Source organism: Mastigoproctus giganteus, chromosome 9 (assembly GCF_048544385.1).
Source record: "Mastigoproctus giganteus isolate SK-2022 chromosome 9, ASM4854438v1, whole genome shotgun sequence".
Lineage (NCBI taxonomy): Eukaryota > Metazoa > Arthropoda > Arachnida > Uropygi > Thelyphonidae > Mastigoproctus > Mastigoproctus giganteus.
The window spans coordinates 42,746,947-42,766,039 of NC_143583.1; positions in this window are offsets into that span (position 1 = coordinate 42,746,947).

The following is a 19,093-nucleotide window of genomic DNA, read 5'->3' on the forward strand; positions in this document are numbered from 1 at the left end:
TTGTATCGTCGAGGAGGGGGTGCTTAGCTTAGGTAGGGCGTTTATTCCTCAATCCCGCAGTTCTAAAATGGGAAAACGAGTTCCTCGTTTAAAAACAGCGACTAATGTGGGGAAAAACACCCTAGGCATATCAACCTAGGAGGACAGTGGGCGGAGAAAGCAGTGGCATCTGCTAATCACTGCTTTGTTCCTATTCATTTGTCGAAATATGGGAGTCAACTTGTCAATCACTGCTTTCCCACTCTTTTGCTTGCCGCCATGTTGGAGAGTGTACACCTTTCTGGAGTTTTTCCGTGATATTTATTGGACCTTGAGAATGCCATGCGCCACAGATGCACAGGTAAATAATTATATAGGTCATTTCCTGATTAGATATCGACCAGTGCGCGTTTCGACAGGTGTGTCTTTTACGTAGAAAAGATTTGACTTACTCCATATACCTCTACATTTTACACAGAAAAGCGTGCGTCGGGGTAGGTGAGCAGGGGATGAAGCCCCCTAGTTACTATTATTTTTATTATTACTGAAATTAGTTTTTTAAATTATAGCTTTTTATATTATACTGTTTAAAGGTCAAACTTAATTAAGGTATTATCTGTCTATATCTGTTAGTAGCGATGTATTTAGGAAGGTTTTTGAGATCGAAACGCTTCCCAAACTCTGAAACAATTCCATAATTAGCATGCATTATTTGCGCATGCGTCATTTTGTTGTGGTATAATTTAAATTGTATTCACATTATAATCATCTCTTATTTCAGAGTAATTTTTTTATTCGCATTTAAATTAATTCATAATTAACGTTTTTAATTGCTTATTATATTACATTTAATTACGTATTATTTTTTTTAATTGGTAACCTCACGTAAATCGAATTAGGACCGATATATACTATTGGATATTAAAATCTGTAATTTTAGTTAAACTTGCGTGTCAAAATTAAAATTTTCTTTGGATGTGGATATCAATAGTTTCTCCTGCCATCTATCGACGAATAGTTGAACTAAAACACAAATGGCTACTACTGTACTTTTAATTGAAGGAAAATTTCTGCTGGTTCCGAAAATTGTTTACGTGTGGCGTAACTGTATATAGGGGCGAATTTATACATTTATGGGCACTAGACAAAATATAGTTCCCTGCATAGACAGACAGAGAGAGAGAGAGAGAGCCCGAGCATTGATTTGAGGCTATATATATTTTTCCTTATTTAAAAAATGGTTTTGTATAATGCATGGACAAACATACGGGTTGAACTGTGTGTTGTAAAGTGTATTATTATTAGCCATATGATGCAAGGTAGCCTGAGGCTTATGCTGCACCAGCCAAAAAAATTTTCCTGAATTACCCTGAGAGAGAGAGAGAGAGAGAGAGAGAAGTAGAAAAGAATCATCAAGAAAGAGAAGAATGATGATATCCAGCTCAGGACCCTGGGTTTGCCAAGCCCATACTTAGAGATATATTTATCATGAGCTCGTGTTATTGAAGTTTACCATAAAGCTGGTAATCTTCGCCAACTCGCACGTGTCACCAGATGGCGCACTTGCCAGTTTTAAACGATAGAAAACTGATGAAGTTTGATTTTTTTTTATCATTTAATTAGTTGCTATTTTATTCAAATTTAATATCTTATATATAAAACAAACGCTCTACTTAGAAGAAAATAGCTGTTTAACATCGTTTCCACTACATCCAAGTTATATTGTACGTGTAATATACGTGTAAGTTATATCAATGATTAAAGTGCGCTGCTGCGTCCATTTACAGTGAGATTTGAAATGGGCAAAGTCCTCAGGGGTTTCTTTTACGTCAAACAACCAATAATATTTAGCTATTCTCATCTTACGGTTTAAATCATCATATTTTTGTCTGCGTGGTACTAATAGGCACTAGCGTATTTATGACCTTATTAAATAAGGTTAGGTTACCTAAAATACGATAATTACTGATCATCGTGTTTTGCATCTTGTATGCTTATCGCTGCGATGTAAAGTGGTTATCATATGGAAGTTACGACCTATTAAATACTCTAACCTTATTAATTAATAGTATCATGTCGGTGATTTACAGGACCTTTGCCAATAAGGAGAAGGACGTCATTGTCCCTCTGTACAAGAAGGATGGTTAGATTGCATATTGCATTCAGATGTGAGACAGAACTTGCAAGAAGCAAAAAAATTGGATTCATAGGGAAGTCAGATTAGTGATAAGTGCAAATGCATACGTGAAAGTGTGGACTGCAATATTTGAAAACTAAACATCTAAGGGTAAGATCTGATCGAGACAGGAACCAGCAGTGTGGGGTGGACACAAATATGAAATCTCAGGGAATAATAGAAAATTGGATCTCATATTCATACGAGCAGTCTACCACTGGAATGAGTTACTTCCCAACGTGGCAGAGGCAGTGAAGTTGACTAAATTCAAAGCGTAATTAGATGGTTACCTTGTATAGGTCTCGTCAAATTCCTTAGATCACTGCGAGGGAAACACTTTACTTGGATTCTTCCCATTATTACATTAGGGGAGGATGCATTTTTCGTTTCTGAGATTTGCTTAATTTGTGGGTACAATAGGCTTTCCACTTTCAATCTAACAATGATTTAAACTTGAGAAAATAAAATTTCACTAAATTTAATAACTTTATTGAAATTTACGTTACTTAAATAATTCAATGAGCTTAATATGTTAAAAACTAAAGAAAAAATTCTGAGCAAAAGCTTCATGCTACAAGAGTTTATTGAAATGCTTCTTTCTGTAGAGTTCAAAACATAAATAAGATTAGTTTAGTTTTAAGAAAGATTAGTTTTAGGAAAATTACTTGGATGTTTGTCATGTAAAGTTTGATTTAAGGTACCATAGTTGTCAGTCGTGATTGGTAGAAACCACTGAGAGACGAAAATCATACGATGAGGTTGTCAAGTTATCGACCAATGATACGGAACTCCTTCGAACTCGGGCCATTGGTCATAGTGCTGAAAATATTCTTCATCAACAACTAAAATCAAACAACTGTACTTTTGCCTACATTCTGTCAGTTCTGTTCTTTTCTCAAGTCCCAGCGCAACAGGAAATGAACTTTTTCTACATGCGAAGTTGCGAGTCGACTGAAAACGAGAGTTCGATTCTAGTTAAACGAAAGGGGCAAAATAAATCAGAAAGACTGGTCGAAAGGGTCTCTCAAATAAATTCTCCCCCCTTTTTTGACATAAACTTTTGACGAATTCCCATTCTTCTTAAATATGGATGTTGGAAACAAAGTCGTGGTACTCCACTAAAATTATTACACCGAAGCTCTTCATTTTAATACAAGTTGTGGTCAACGGATGGCAAAGGCTGGTATTATGACCCGCTATGTGACCTCATTAATATCTCTCCCTGAGTACCCCGTTCCATACATACTCGTAAACTCTTTCAATTCAGGAAATCATGTTATCTCCGAACAGAGTTCACAGTGTTACCCATATTACCACCACCACCAGACTTTGTGGAGTTTTAGGAGAATGCTCCACATTGTAATGTGTACAAGTGGATCGTATTATCTGGGTTGTTCCGAAGTAACCTGCTCTTATTACAACACGCTAATAAGTATAACGTGAGTGCATTGTATTCGTGTCACTACGTATTCTAAAAGTTAGCAGGTCATAACCACTTGCGTATTACGAAAATTCGCAATTAGCCTACACGAGGAAGTTACTTCAAATCAAGTGTAAATTGATTTTGATTGTTCTGCTGTAAAAGTGCTTTAATATTCTTTAAAGAAAAAAAGAAAGCACAGTTGTTCCGAGACTGCGCAGAATATTTCAAAAAATACCACATGTTTAGTCCCGTGACCCTGCTTGCCTGGTCTTTTGCCATTGCTGCTTCCCATGTCAATCGATAAGACTACGAGACTCATTTCTACTGCACGCAGAATCCTACGATATCATTTCTGCTCTCGATCTGAAACAAGTGTTGCACATCATGCGTACGAGACGCACGCTCGCACATATACATGCAAAGCGGGGAAGCACGAATAGGGGAGGAGGAGGAGAAAAAAAAAAAAAAAATGAAGGATCGATCGTTAGCCTCTTGCGCCACATAAAGTGCCGTGATCTCGAATGTATTTTTGCCGCACTCCACCGAGGTCGGCGGAGCAGGTGATGTGAGTCAGGGTACTCAATACGCGCGCGCGGTTGGTAGGACATTGGATACGGAGACGCCAGATAACTTTAATCCTCCCTATTACGATCCTCCTCCCTTAAAAGAAGAAAGGTCGCACGTTGACACTGTTTCCTCGTTTGAGATGATAGAGGGAAGAGGGCCCTATTATTACGGAAAACCTTATTTCCTCTTAAAGTTGAGCATTGCAGCAACTCAATAATTATTAGATTTTGTATTGAATTTGAAGGACAAAGAATATTAAGGTAATTTAGGCGTATCTTATAGTCTTATAAATAAAAAGACCATTTTTATTTTCAACTTCCCATTATGAGGAGGAGATACAGGATCCTCCAAATGAAGTGTTAAGATTTCATATTGTTCTGGTTTCTCTTTACTACAGAGGCATTAGATCAAAAACAAAATTTATTGCTACGATCGATTAAGTATGGAAAATGTCTGGAAGGTGTCCACCACGAACTACCACACTCTGAGAATAACACTTTCCATTACAGAGGGCAAAGCTTCACGCATTACGACATTTATCCTTAAGTTGCCTTTCATATCCATGGCTTGTTGATGTGTGCTCTCTCTTTTAAATAACTCCACAAAAAATAAATCTGCTGCTGACAAATTTGAAACCACAATTCCCACTGATTCATTTCCTGCAAAACAAAAAAAAAAAAAAAAAAAAAAACTGATTGTTTTGAATCATGCTATGGTAATTTCGTCATTCACTGGTAGAGGTTTCCCCCTTCATCATCTTCTAAAAAAAAAAGTACTGACTAGTTATTCTAGTTGCGACATCATACAGTAACAAGTTTAATAAATACAACTGTTGGACGTGAGCTTCAGAAAATCCACTGCATCTACATATTTCGTACTAATGTACAATCAGTGGCACAAATTTCAAACTCGCATCATTATATTTCAAAATGACACACGAGTTTAAAAATCATTTGAAAGGATTTCTGTAAGCTGCTAAGAAAATAAAGATTATGGATTAAGAAACACATCGTAACTACTTTTATTTATAATCAATAGAAAAGATTTTTTTTTTTTTTTTTTGGCTGATATTGCACAAACTTGCTTCCTTCTATCGTTTACCACTACTAATAAGCAAATTTATTAAAAAGATACAGCACATTATTAATAAAAAATGTTTAAGATTTCCTAATTATTATTAATAAAAATTTGAGTCAAATCCGATTCAGGGAATAGTTCTTCCAGTATAATAATTTTTTTTTTTTTCCCTGGTTTGACAGTTTGAATAAAATGCTGTTAACTGCATCAAGAATATATCAGTTTATCCAGCCGCTCGTCTTTAAAGGAAGAGAGGGGGCAAAATAAAGCTAGATGCACTATCCTTTAGTTCTTTCCACGAGTTTAAAAATCGATAGAGGAGGAATGTATTAATCAAACATAACTAGCTTACCACATACTACTGTAATTGTTATAATAGCCTATATTTTCATTTATTCATGTGGAGACTATATGTTTGAAGATTTAATATTTTACATTTCCAGTGAATATTTGCCTTTATCTGTTTATAGATCAGTTTACATTGAGTTGGCTTTGCTTTATCACCCTCCCCCCACCTTGAGTAGGAATGAATTGGTCTGTAATTCTGGTGAAGGCTCAAAGTCGGGAACGAATGATATAAGATCCTGAGATATCTTATATCTCAGATAATAATCACATGAGAGGGCATAAATTCAAATTGAGGAAAGACAGATGTAGGATAGATGTGCGGAAATTTGCCTTTAGCCAGCTGGTAGTTGGTTGGTGGTACAGACTTCCATCACTTGTTGTGGACGTTGATAGCCTAAATAAATTTAAGCCCAGCTGGACAGGTATTTCGAACGAACGGAGGGGTGAAGTGGAAGTGGTTTTTTTTTTTTTTTTTTGGCTGATGCTGCATAAGCTTGCTTTCTTGCATCATATGCCTCTACTAATTTTATTATTATTATTATTATTATTTTAGAGTTGCCCGTAATTAAATACATTAACCCGTATTTGTGTCTGTAAATTGCGTATGTTCTATGGTTGATTTGCCTGTTTTGCTGGACGAAAAAACCCCAGTTACTGGGGAGAAAAACCTTGCTATCTATGCCTGAGACCAACTAACTCAGCCACGGAGTGAAAAAAGCCCATTAAAGTTCCTAGGACGTGACGATACCACTGTGCTACACGCGCAGACTGCCTCTACTAATGCTAAAGATTGTGGTTCGTGCTCGTAGTGATCCGTTTTTGAGTGTTTGCGAGGAAGAATGGGTCGACGTCGAGATCTTTTCGACGCCGACCTATTCTTGGAATGATTGCGGGGCAAGAAGCGCGGGTGCCAGTATCTCGACAACAACCAACTTGGTTAAGTGCTTCCGTTCTGTAGTGCCACAAGTCTACCGTGACTGGCTCAACAGCAATTGAACAACCAGCCAGTACGTGTGGTTGACGGCCGAGGTGAGTGTCCTGTGTCTCGTCGTAACACAGCAGCGACGCGGCACAGTGGCCCACCCAGTACAACACAGGAATATCAAGACCAATATTCACATCGACGGACATTAACTCGTATAAGCTATTATCGGTACCCATGCTCACTGCGAGACACAGGAAACTCCCCTTGTGTGGTCACGTCAACACCAGACCATCGATATGTGGAAATCTGTTGCCTGATCTGACGAATCCTGTTTCCAACTCTGTTATGCTGATGGGCGTATCCACATTTGGAGTAAGCAACATGCGATCATGGCACCTTGATTCACTGTTAGTGTTCGCCAGACTGGTGGTGGTGTTATGGTTTGCGGACTATTTTCGTGGCATGCCCTGGATATTCTGATTACCATTAATAAACGGCTTTATGGAAACGCCTACCTTTCTGTCGTCGCCGACCAAGTACACCCGTTCATGATTACAGTGTATCGAGGGAACTCCGGCTCCTATCAACAAGACAATACTCCATACTACGAGGCCCAGCAGATTGCTAATTGGTTTCAGGAACATGACAGTGAATTCTCCGCCCTCCCATGGCTGCCAAACTCACTCGATCTCACCCCTACTGGAAGGGCATTTGATGTTACGACCATCCACCTGGTGCATTACTGGACACCCTGCAACCTTGTAGAATCCGTGTCAATGCGTGTACGCTGTGTTACGAGCTGAAATTGGCCCCACGAAGCAGTTGGTTGGCATTGTTAATGCAAAACCAACTCAGTGTATATCTGTACGAGTATTTATTTTATTAATTTGAATGATTTTGCTAATTTTAATTAATTAATATATTTATAGCAATTTATGTTATACAGTATTATATTAAGATTAACTAAATTTAATTAAAATAAGTATAAGTTTCACTACGTTGTGCTATAATTTGAATTTCTGAGTTTAAAATTTGGCTTTCATCCAGTGAACTGGTCCATTCATCGTCATTATATATATATAATTTAATAAATATTATTTTAATAAAATTATTTTAATAAATATTTTGTATTATTTTAAAAATTCGTGTGAATAAATGTTTGCTCATGATATTGATTTCCAGTTTTTTATCCATTTGGAAAAATCATATATCATTCGAGAAGTCTCAACCAGGAATCGAGTTTATAATGTTAATCCAAATTGAATGAATACGAAATTAAGTAGTCGATGCGGTAGAGCAAATGATTAACTGACATTGTTAATCAATATAAATATAAGCATCACGATAACAATCGAATTAGTAGTGCAATGGATAACAGTTCTGTGTGTGGCTCTTACATTATCAAGTGCATAAGAGTGGCATACACTTCGTGTATTACGTGACAAAATTCAAACAACGTAAATGTTTTTTATTTCTTTTATTTTAACTATTCCTTTTTTTTTTTTCTTTTTGGCTATGGTTGGACCACTGATAACTTCCATAAATTTTAAATTATATGGAATTTCTCAGTGGTCCAATCAAAACGTCGGTCCAGTTTAGGCAATCCCCATATTATGTATGGATGAACACAATGTTTTTCAAGATGTCCCATGAACATTATACAGCTCGTCACTGAAATTGACGTAAACAATTAGCTTATCGAATACGCGGAGGAGGTCTCGGACACTTTGCAAGTGCCCTGGTGGTATTAGGAGAACCTCAAAATGGGAGAATCGCGTGTCCTCCTTCTAGCAACAGAAAACAGATCTGCCACAATTCGCCAGATTTCCAACATCGCAACGTTCTGTGATTTCTCCTCTCCTTGGAGAGCAGAAAGCACAAGATGTCTCTTACAGCTGGACTTAAAAAGCAGACGTAAAGAGAGCAGTCACAACTGGGGTTCGCCAAGATGGCGTTTTCTTGGGATTGTTTTTACTCCATTGTAACCGGTAAATCCTCTCCTACACGGATAATAGTAAGATTTGAATGCCTATTAATAAGGCCATTCTCAACCTAATCCTGGCCACAAACCATGTTAATAATAATTTATCGAAATCGCATTTTTATATCAGTAGTTTTTCTTGATTATCAACCCTGAGAAGACCAAGCCGATGATGTTTCTTTGAAAACACTAATCCTGCAACGAATACACCAACATCCCAGGTGTTACATTTCACCCAGACTTGGAAACAGCATTCAACTCGAAATCGCGGCTTCGCATTTTGCCAGATAAACTCACTTCACCAGCCACGGGCGACCTTTGCCCGAGACCGACTAACTCGGCTACGATGTATGAAAAAAAAAAAAATACCATAAACAAACAAAATAGGTAATGTATGCATTGCGTTACATTTCAGGTGTGTTCGATTATCAAAAACAGGTGTACATTGCTGAAAACGTTTATCAGAATCTCATCATTGTGTTCACGACTGGGTAGCCATGAGGTGAAATTTGTATAGCACTTCTTTTTTGTGTGTGAAGGTGAGCGCACAGGAGATAAGGGTTAATCTACTTACATGATATTTGGTACAAAGGTCTAGAAGAATTTTCCGGTAAAACAAATCTATATTGAAATTAATTTCGAAGGGCACCTGTGCTTCTGTTCCAAATTTATCGCATGTTTCAGTTAGTGTCAACCACATATATAATCATTATTTTATCATCTTCACTAGAAAAACCATCTGGATCTGCCACTACCAGGGACTAACAGACACACCCTGAAATTTTGTTATAGAATTTCCCTTATCGAGTAGTGTCCAACATCCGAAATAGACTTCCTTTTTGTGTAGAGAGATAACTCGAAATATTATGAACCCCCCCCTCCAGAATTTCTATTTATACATTTTTAATGAAATCCGGGAAGATTCGACAAATCTTTCTGAAGTACCCAAATACGTCATGAAAATCTGTTGACTGCAAGCCCAGTTGTTATGAGGATAGATCGATGGACATGCTGAAGATTACGCATAAGTTAAAGACTACAAATATAATTAAACTTTAATTTCAACGAAGTTGCACAAGAATGTTCACTATGGCCACAAATGCCGATGCGTCTAATAAATCCTGAAACAAACAAGAATTTTCAATAAAGCACGCGGCTAGTTTTGATTACTAGACACTAGATGGAAGCACTTGCGTATTTGCAGTGGTGCTTTGTTACGCAATCGAGATTACTGTTGATAATGTGTGGTGAAACAAGTTAGCAGGTTTTCCATTACAGTACAGATTAGTCATTAAGATCCTGTATATAGTATTTATCATAAACTGATGACTAATGGCATATATTTCTAATAGTGGTTTTCCCGTTGGTCAAGCATAGTGAAGTAAGGTGTTGCCATCTAGTGGCATCTTTGTGTTGCAATGTTTAATTGTAAACCTAGACAAATTGAGTGGTGTTGCAAAGGCTCTTCGCGATCAGAAAGCACGACTGCTACATCAGAAATTAACCGTATTTAGCAGTCATGCGGATTTAAACCACGTTCCACTCAATCGCGTGCGCATTACTGTTACTGCGCTCGCATTTGATCATTCGGCTACGTCCGGCCGATTTATATAATCTGATAGAGTGAAAATAATATTAACTCAATAGTTTATCTCCACAGTTATTCGTATACTGAAGCATATTAGTATATTTTGTAAGACGATCTGCACTTTTTCTTTTTAATATGCACAGCGATCAACTTTCAGCTGAAAAAGCACCGCTTACTTAAAATAAAGGAGAAGGAAAGGTGTACTCAGTGATGGAGTGCAAAGTCTCAAGATTCTGTACTGTAATAGAAATCTTTATTATTGAGGATTCACATTTCTTTTTTAGAAAGGAGCGGTGAAGCCAGTTAGATTATGAATAAGTTATGTAATGTAACTGCGAGGTTACTACTATGATAATCGAAAAATTAAGAGGTGGACTCATCTGTTACGATTTTTTTTTTTTCCTGCGCCAAACTAACTCCTGATAATTATAAAAAATGTATTGCGCTGTGTATTGTAAGATGTTTTTAGAGAAAGTATGAAAATAAGTTTAAAAAATTTAATTCATGAGTTATATATATCCCATATCCTGAAATATTGAAAATGTGAGATTTAGTATTACTATTGCAAATGATTCAAGGAAACAAGCTTATACAGCATCAGAAAAAAAGAATGTCCCATATCACCTATCCATCCCTTCTAATAATTTTCCAGTTCTTTTCTTTCTTGAATTTATTCAAACTAGCTACATTCACACCAGATAGAAGTTTGTTCAACAATCAATCCACTGGATGAAGGCATATTGTCTTGCAATCATCCTTTCTCAGTTTAAATTTATGCCTGTTTATATGTCTGAGGAAGCATTCCATCAAAAAAGACTTAAACTCCTCAGTCAGTTCTCCTTGCAGATGCCTAGTTTTCCGACGCTGCAGTTTCACTACTAGTTGACACAAAATTTTCAGCTTTGGACGGACAGAGGTGATTTCCCATCCTGTATATGTATTTTTATGTGCACACAGCCCTCGATGAATGTGTTTCTGAAACCACTGTTTATGTTGAAATCATGTGAATCGAATCCTGTTATTTCTATAGACAATATATTATAAACAGGGATATGTATTTGACTCGCAATTCTTTAAACAAAAATTAAAATTAATTTTTAATTTTAATTTTTGCAGTGTAGAAATTATACAGAAATACATATATTAACAATAAGTATTAGAAGGCCTCCCTAGCCGAGTGGGCAGGAGCGGGAGTGCAGTAGCACACGCTCTTTGAGTAGACCGGGGTTCAACCCCCTGACTGCTGAATACGGTCGATCTGCCAACCCGCACTGGACCAGCGTGGCAGATTATGGTCCATTTCCCTCACCATGAATTGTTGAGGAGGCTTCCATCCTGCAGTGGGTTGATAATGGCTGCACTTTACTTTTTTTTTTTTTTTTTTTTATCGATTATTAATAATAAAATTAGAATTTACGCTTTAGTTACCAGAGATGGCCCTTAAAAACCTACTGCAGTTGCATAGTAATGGCCAGATTTATAGACAAAGGATCGAGACTGTCTTCTCCTTTTTCTGACGAAGCACTAATATCCTGAAGGAGACTCTAATCTTTCTTTCTGGGTAAAATCAGATTTGTTATTTTAAAGAGAATTAACAGCGGTACTTGGCTTGTCTTGTTACTTTTATGATCATAGACCTCCTTGGAACAACGAGGGACTTTATAAATTCAATGATAGATGCGCAACTATGTTCAATTTTTGGAGAGGGGATGTTCTCTGCTACAATTTTTCTTGGCTTTTCTGAGAAGAGAGCAAATCAGATCGGTATTTAGTGCCCTCGTGGGTAGCGCAGTTGTTAGAATTATCGTCCCCCCAACACCGGGTGGAAAAGACCCGAGTTTGACATCCCGTCGATGATGTGAGGAGTTTTATGGGCCTATTTGACAACGTGGCGTAGTTAGTTGGTCTCAAACGAGGGTAGCATGTTTTTTTTTTTTTTTCTGTTCCTTTCAAAACTCAGGTTACTGGTCTAGTAAACAGCAAATCGACCATTGAAGACACACAGTTTACAATATATACGTATGGCGCAATATGGCCAAAGTCGCTGATGCGCCTAAAACCTTACAACAGCGGTTCTGAAACTTTTTGGTCTCAGGACCCCTTTACACTCTTAAAAATTATTGCCGACCCCAAAGTCTTATTCTTAGTATAACGTCTTAGTATTATTATGAAAATAGTTTTGACCTCGCCGACGCACTGTTTACATATGAGGAAAGACTTCGAATATGTGGGTTGCAGAGCTTGGAAACTAGGCACCTTAGGAGACTTGATTGAGGCGGGGACCCCAGGAGTCCTCGACCACACTTTGAGAACCTCTGCCCTACAACAACGGTATCTGGCGTTGTTTAAAGAGCTGTTGTTCGGTTTTTAGGAGCATTAGCAACTAAGGCCATATTGCTCCGAGGATATGCGGTGGTCATATCCTGACCTTTCCGCATCCTCCGAATTTGGTGGTCACGGGCTCGACCCCCGGTCTAATCAAGAAGAGTGTGCTACGCGCTTCCGCTCCTGCCCACCTGGCTACGGAGGCGCCATTTAAAGAGCAGTGGAAGTAATGCCACAATTCATTTAACAACCCGGTTTTGACCCTTCTGCAACAACTTCTATTTTGACGGGTTATCTGAATCTGTCTGTGGTACTCCTTCGACATAATCCTTATCAACTTCAAACCCAGCCATTCTTCTACCTTAGGAAAGTATACTGAATATTTTTTTTAAATTTCCAGTGAAATTGTAATTTTCCTCCCATTTTTAAAAATATTTTTGTGATTCGAAAATGAATTTTTATGCTATAAGGATTGAACGGTTATTGAAAGATTAAAAAACCTTAGGCAGAACCGGGGGGAAACATTATTTGTCTCTAAGTTGAACATCAGTGAATGGACAGATGAAATGGGAAGGTTTTTTTTTTTTTATATGATGCTGTATAAGCTTGCTTTCTTGCATCATATGCCTCTACTAATGCTAATGAGTCCAAGCAGGGTCGAAATTGTGAGATCACAATGTGCCAACCCGACTGAAATCGAACTCAAATACTTACGAATTTTGATTGGAAATTTTATATTAGGAATATATCATCCATTATCCGAATGAAAGTGCTTATTTTTGTTCATTTGTAATATTTTGTTTACATATGTGTACTAATAAATATGAATTATATATTATTATTATTGCTCTTATTATTATGTATTTGATGATTATGTTGCTTCAGTCATTTCATGTGCAAAGGAAACCTTGTAGACAGAGTTAAAATCACTTTTATGAATAAAATGCTAAATTTATCTAAATGACAATGCGGGAAGTGGATCAGTTAATTAGGAATAAAAATGCGCCAGCGAAATTCTCAATAAATAATATTCAGTGAATCCCTGAGTCATAAAAAATAAAACATACATGATAACGGATGAAGGATATGCTGTCAGAGAGGAAGCACAGTAAAATGTTAGCAAAAAAAGTCTGCTTATTTCTATCAACAATATACACACAGGGTACAAACTTGAATTGCAATGTATATTGACATTCAAATAGGTTTATATAATATAAAATATACATGGGATTCAAAAATATAAATCACATCAATAAAATGAAAGGAAAATTAAGCGATTTATATACCCTCCGATTTATTAAATAAATCTTTATTATTGTAGTGCTTTACTCGTATATACGGTTCTGTGTAATATACAAATTTGTACATATATGTATCACGCAGGACCGACGATAAGGCCCTCGTGAGTAGCACAATTGTAGAATCGCTGTGCTCCACCCACCCACCGGGTGGAAAAGGGTCCTAGGTTCGATTCCCATCAGTGACTTGAGGAATTTTTATGGGCCTTTTTCGCAATGGTTGAGTTAGTCGGTCTCAGGCGAGGGTAACATGGTTTTTTCTCCCGGAAACTTGGATTTTTCGTCCAGCAAATAGAAAATGGACCTCAGAACACACTCAATTTACAAACAATATACACGGAGCAATAGGCCTCAGTTGCTGATGCTACTAAAATGATACTTCCTACGATAATGACCCGTGACAGCATGCAAGATAAGTTATACAAGTAGTTAACAATTTAAATATTAAAAAAGGGAAGGAATAGGGAAACATATCATTAACACGTTAGTACAGCTCTCTTTTTCACTTTGGCATTAGTTTTTCTGAATTTGGCGTTTGTACTATATGAAGTCCCATCAAAGTGTAAGATCTGTCAAGCATCGGTTCTGGGAGACATCTGCTACCATAAGAAGGCGTGATGTTTAAATTTGTAGATGATGTAAAGATTGGTAGAGTAGTTAATGATCACCGCCAAGCAGGGCTTCTTCAGAGTGACCTAGATAGACTTCAGGGATGGTTAGAAAAATGGCAGCTACGCTTTAATCCTGCAAAGTGTAAAGTATTGCACCTGGAGAATAGTAACCCCAAAATAACTTATGCACTTGGTGGAGTTGAACTGAAGCCAGTAGTGAAGGAAAGGGACGTGGGCGTTACGATAGAGTTAGACATGAAGTTCTCCGAGCATTGTAGACAGGTTTCAAGGAAGGCCCATGGTGTCCTATCGATAATTTATCGGAAAATTGCTAGTAGACATAAGGACGTCATAATCCCACTGTATAAAGCTATTGTTAGACCACATTTGGAACACTGTGTTCAAGTATGGAGACCGTACCTAAAAAGAGACATCAAGCTTCTTCAAAGTGTCCGAAGACGGGTAACTCGCCTGGTGAGATCGGCAAAAGGGCGTCCATATGAGGAAAGACTTCGAATATGTGGGTTGCAGAGCTTGGAAACTAGGCACCTTAGGAGACTTGATTGAGGCGTTTAAAGCTCTGAAATGCATAAGTAAAATTAATGAAGACGAAAGTTTCACGGTTATAAATGATTCTAGAACTAGGGGCCATAATTTCATGTTACGGGGGGGGATGTTTAGACGTTACTTCCTGTTAGGTGGCTGTTAGATTTTAAATGACGCAAATGACGTCACTTCCTAAATGGCGCTAACGATGCTAACTGAGTCACTAACGTTGATTCGGTAGAGTAAGTTCACACTAAGATATGGAAATGACGTCACTTCCTAAATGACGCTAACTTCGTCACTAACGTTGATTCCGTAGAGTAAGCTGAGGTTAGTAATATTATGCAAGAATAAAATGCAGACTTTAATAAAATCTGCTTCGCAAGGTTTTAATAAACATTAACCTTCTAAATACCGAAAGTAAATAAGTTTCGATTAAACCGTTCAAAAATGTAAACGGTTTTACTTTAGTGCCGCCATAGATGTTTTCACATAAAATAAAACATCTTTCGTGAGTACAGAGTACACACGCTGCTTTTTTTGTTAACAGAATCAAGTCAAAGAGGAAAACTTCATGACAAGCCTTCTTTGGAAGAACAGAATCAGTAACATTTCTAGCAATTACAAAAGCACTTTTTTTCAATTGAATAAGCATTATCAGAAAATAATTTTTTTCTAATTCTCTGATTACAATAGTGCTCACAAAGTTTAAAAAACAATTATTTAATCAGTACCAAACTGGATTTTAACAGGCTACTACATGGTGCAAGGAAGCCTGAGGGTTATGTTGCGCCAGCCAAAAAAAAAAAAAAAAAAAAATTCTCCGAGTTACCCTGAGAGAGAGAGAGAGAGAGAGAGAGAGAGAGTGTCAAAAGTAGAAGGAAATCACCAAGAAAAAGAAGAATGATGAAATCCAGCTCAGGACCCTAGGTGTGCCAAGCCCATACTCACCAGATGGAGGCATAGCGCTCACATCTTGTGAGTATGGGCTTGACACACCCAGGGGTTTTGAGCTGGAATCATCATTCTTCCCTTTCTTGGTGATTCCTTTCCACTTCTGACATTCTCTCTCTTTCTCAGGGTAACTCGGGAATTTTTTTTTTGGCTGGTGCAGCATAAGCCTCAGGCTTCCTTGCACCATATGGCTATTATTATTATTATTATTATTATTATTATTATTATTATTATTAATACAATACAATACAATACAATTTATTTTCATCAAAGGAATTTTTTTACAATAAATGAACTCGTTAAGAAAAGTAAATTTCTTGACAACAAGTTGTAATTCTTCATGTAGTGTTAGGCAGTGTTAGGTGGGTCAGAAAACTGCTAGTTGGGGGGGATACAAGGACTAATAGATTAACAGTAGCCACTGGCAGAGGTGGAAGTGATTCTTGCACTGCTTCTATTCAAATGAGCAGAAGTCTGAAAAACAAGATGCAGGATATTTCAGAGACTGCTGGTAGTCATTGCGTTACAAGTAAACACATGGGTTGTGTTAGGGTAGCTAAGAATAGAAACAGGTGCATGTATACCTGCGTGTACACCAATGCTAGGAGTTTGGTAAATAAATTTGATGAATTTGAGGTATTGCTCAAAACATCAAAGGCAGATATTGTTGGGATATCAGAGACGTGGTGTCACACAGATATAAGTAATGCGGAACTGGAATTTGGGGAATACAATGTATATAGAAAGGATAGACAGGACAGGAGGGGAGGAGGGGTTATGATATTAATTAAGAAACACATAAAGTCAAAGGAAGTGAAGCCAGTTGACATCGATGGACAGGGCAGTGTCGAGTCAGTTTGGTGTGACATAAGCATAGGGAAATAAAAATTGAGAGTAGGAGTGTGCTATAGGCCTAATGACTCTGATGAGTATAATAATATATTGTACAGGGAAATAGAGTGGGCCAGTAAATCAGAGAGTCTTATAATGGGGGATTTTAATTTCCCAGATATTGACTGGAATTTGTGGTTGGTCACTCGCACACTAGCAAGGCTTTTGTGGATTTATTGGATGATTGTTTTCTACATCAGCATGTTCGTGAGGCAACAAGAGGGAGCAATACTCTTGATCTGATTATCAGTAGTGATTCTTCATGCATTAAGAACCTGCAGATAAATGAACCACTAGGTGGCAGTGATCACAGTGTGTTGAAGTGGGATTTACTCAAGGAGGTAACTACCATCAGAGGTAAAGGGAAGGGCTTTTGTTTTCGTAAAGGCGACTATGATGGTCTGAGACAGTATTTAAATTCTATACAGTGGGACCAACTGATGATGTTACCAACAGCAAACTCAAAATGGGAAGCATTCAAGGAACTAATCTTGGTGGCTACCAGGCTTTACATACCAACTAAGAAATATTGTTCAAGGTTTAGGCCTAAATGGTTGTCAGATGGACTAATGAGACATGTGGCAGAGAAGAAAAATGCATGGGATACATACAAATTAATGGGTGACATGGAAGCCTATGATAGATATAAGTTGGTCTGTAACCAAGTCACAAAGGAGATTAGGCAGGCAAAGGCAGACTACGAAAAATCCTTGGCAAAGGATGCAAAGAAAAACAGAAAGGAGTTCTTTACATACTTGAACTCGAGAAGGAAAGGGATGAATCAGATTGGTCCACTGGATATTGATGGTTCAACAGTTGAGGATCCTGCTCAGGTGGCTAACAATCTAAACGAGTATTTTGCATCTACATTCACGCATGAGGAGTTATTCAGGAAGGAGAATGATGTAGGTAAAGTAAACATTGGCAGTGAGCTGGATGATTTTGTAATAACCGAGAGGAAAGTGGAGGAGAGATTGTTGAGGATAAACATAAAAAAGGCACCTGGGGTGGATGGGATCTATCCAGTTATATTAAAGGAGGCAGCAAAGGAAGTATGCAAACCCCTAGCCATAATTATGAGAACTTCTTTGGACTCAGGGGAGGTACCCATAGACTGGAGATGTGCAAATGTAACCCCAATTCACAAAGGAGGATCAAAGGCTGACACAAGTAATTATAGACCTGTTAGTTTAACTTCTGTTCCAGGAAAATTAATGGAGGCACTGGTTAAAGAAGCACTGCAGGATCATCTAGACAAGAATTCAGTTATAGCTCAGACGCAGCATGGTTTTGTTAAGGGCAGGTCTTGCCTGACCAATTTGATTGGATACTATGATGTAGTCACAAAAGAACTGGATGCAGGGAATAACTTTGATATTATATATTTGGATCTTAGAAAGGCTTTTGATACTGTTGGACATGGAAGACTGCTGCACAAATTGGAGCAGTGTGGCATTGGAGACAAATTGCTGCTATGGATAAGGGGATGGTTGAGTGGCAGAAGACAGAGAGTGGTAATCAATGGACACTGCTCAACGTGGACTAATGTTATTAGTGGAGTTCCTCAAGGTTCAGTGTTGGGTCCATTGTTGTTTTCGGTGTTTATGAATGATATTGATGATGGGATATCAAGTTTAATGTCTAAGTTTGCAGATGATACAAAGGTTGGCAGGGTCGTTAAGGACACTACTGACGCTATGCTGCTGCAACAGGATCTGGAAAGGTTGAACAGATGGGCTGAGAGGTGGCAAATGAAGTTTAACATTGACAAATGTAAAGTACTACATATGGGTAACAGTAACCCCAGAGCAATGTATCAACTCTGCGGTACTACACTGACAGTGGTGGAGAATGAAAAGGACCTGGGGGTAATTGTGCAGGCAGATATGAAGTTCTCTGAGCAGTGCAGACGAGCTGCAAGAGTAGCTCATGGTGTCTTGTCAATGATATACAGGAATTTTTCTAGCAGGGATAAGGAGGTGATTATTCCCTTGTATAAGGCAATGGTTAGGCCACATCTTGAGTACTGTATACAGGTCTGGAGGCCTCATTTCAAGAAGGATGTAGAGCTGCTGGAACGGGTACAGAGAAGGGCAACAAGATTAGTAAATGGAACAAAGGGTTGCTCTTACGAAGAAAGGCTTAAGTTTTGCAAATTACAGAGTCTGGAGACTAGGCACCGGCGAGGTGATCTGATAGAGGTGTATAAGGCTTTGAATGGTTTGAGCATGCTCAATGCCAATGGGATTCTTCATCTTTCTCAGAATAATCACCTCAGAGGGCATAAATTCAAATTGAGGAAGGACGGATGTCGGATAGATGTGCGGAAATTTGCCTTTGGCCAGCGGGTGGTTGGTTGGTGGAACCGACTTCCATCACTTGTTGTTGAAGTTGATAGCCTAAA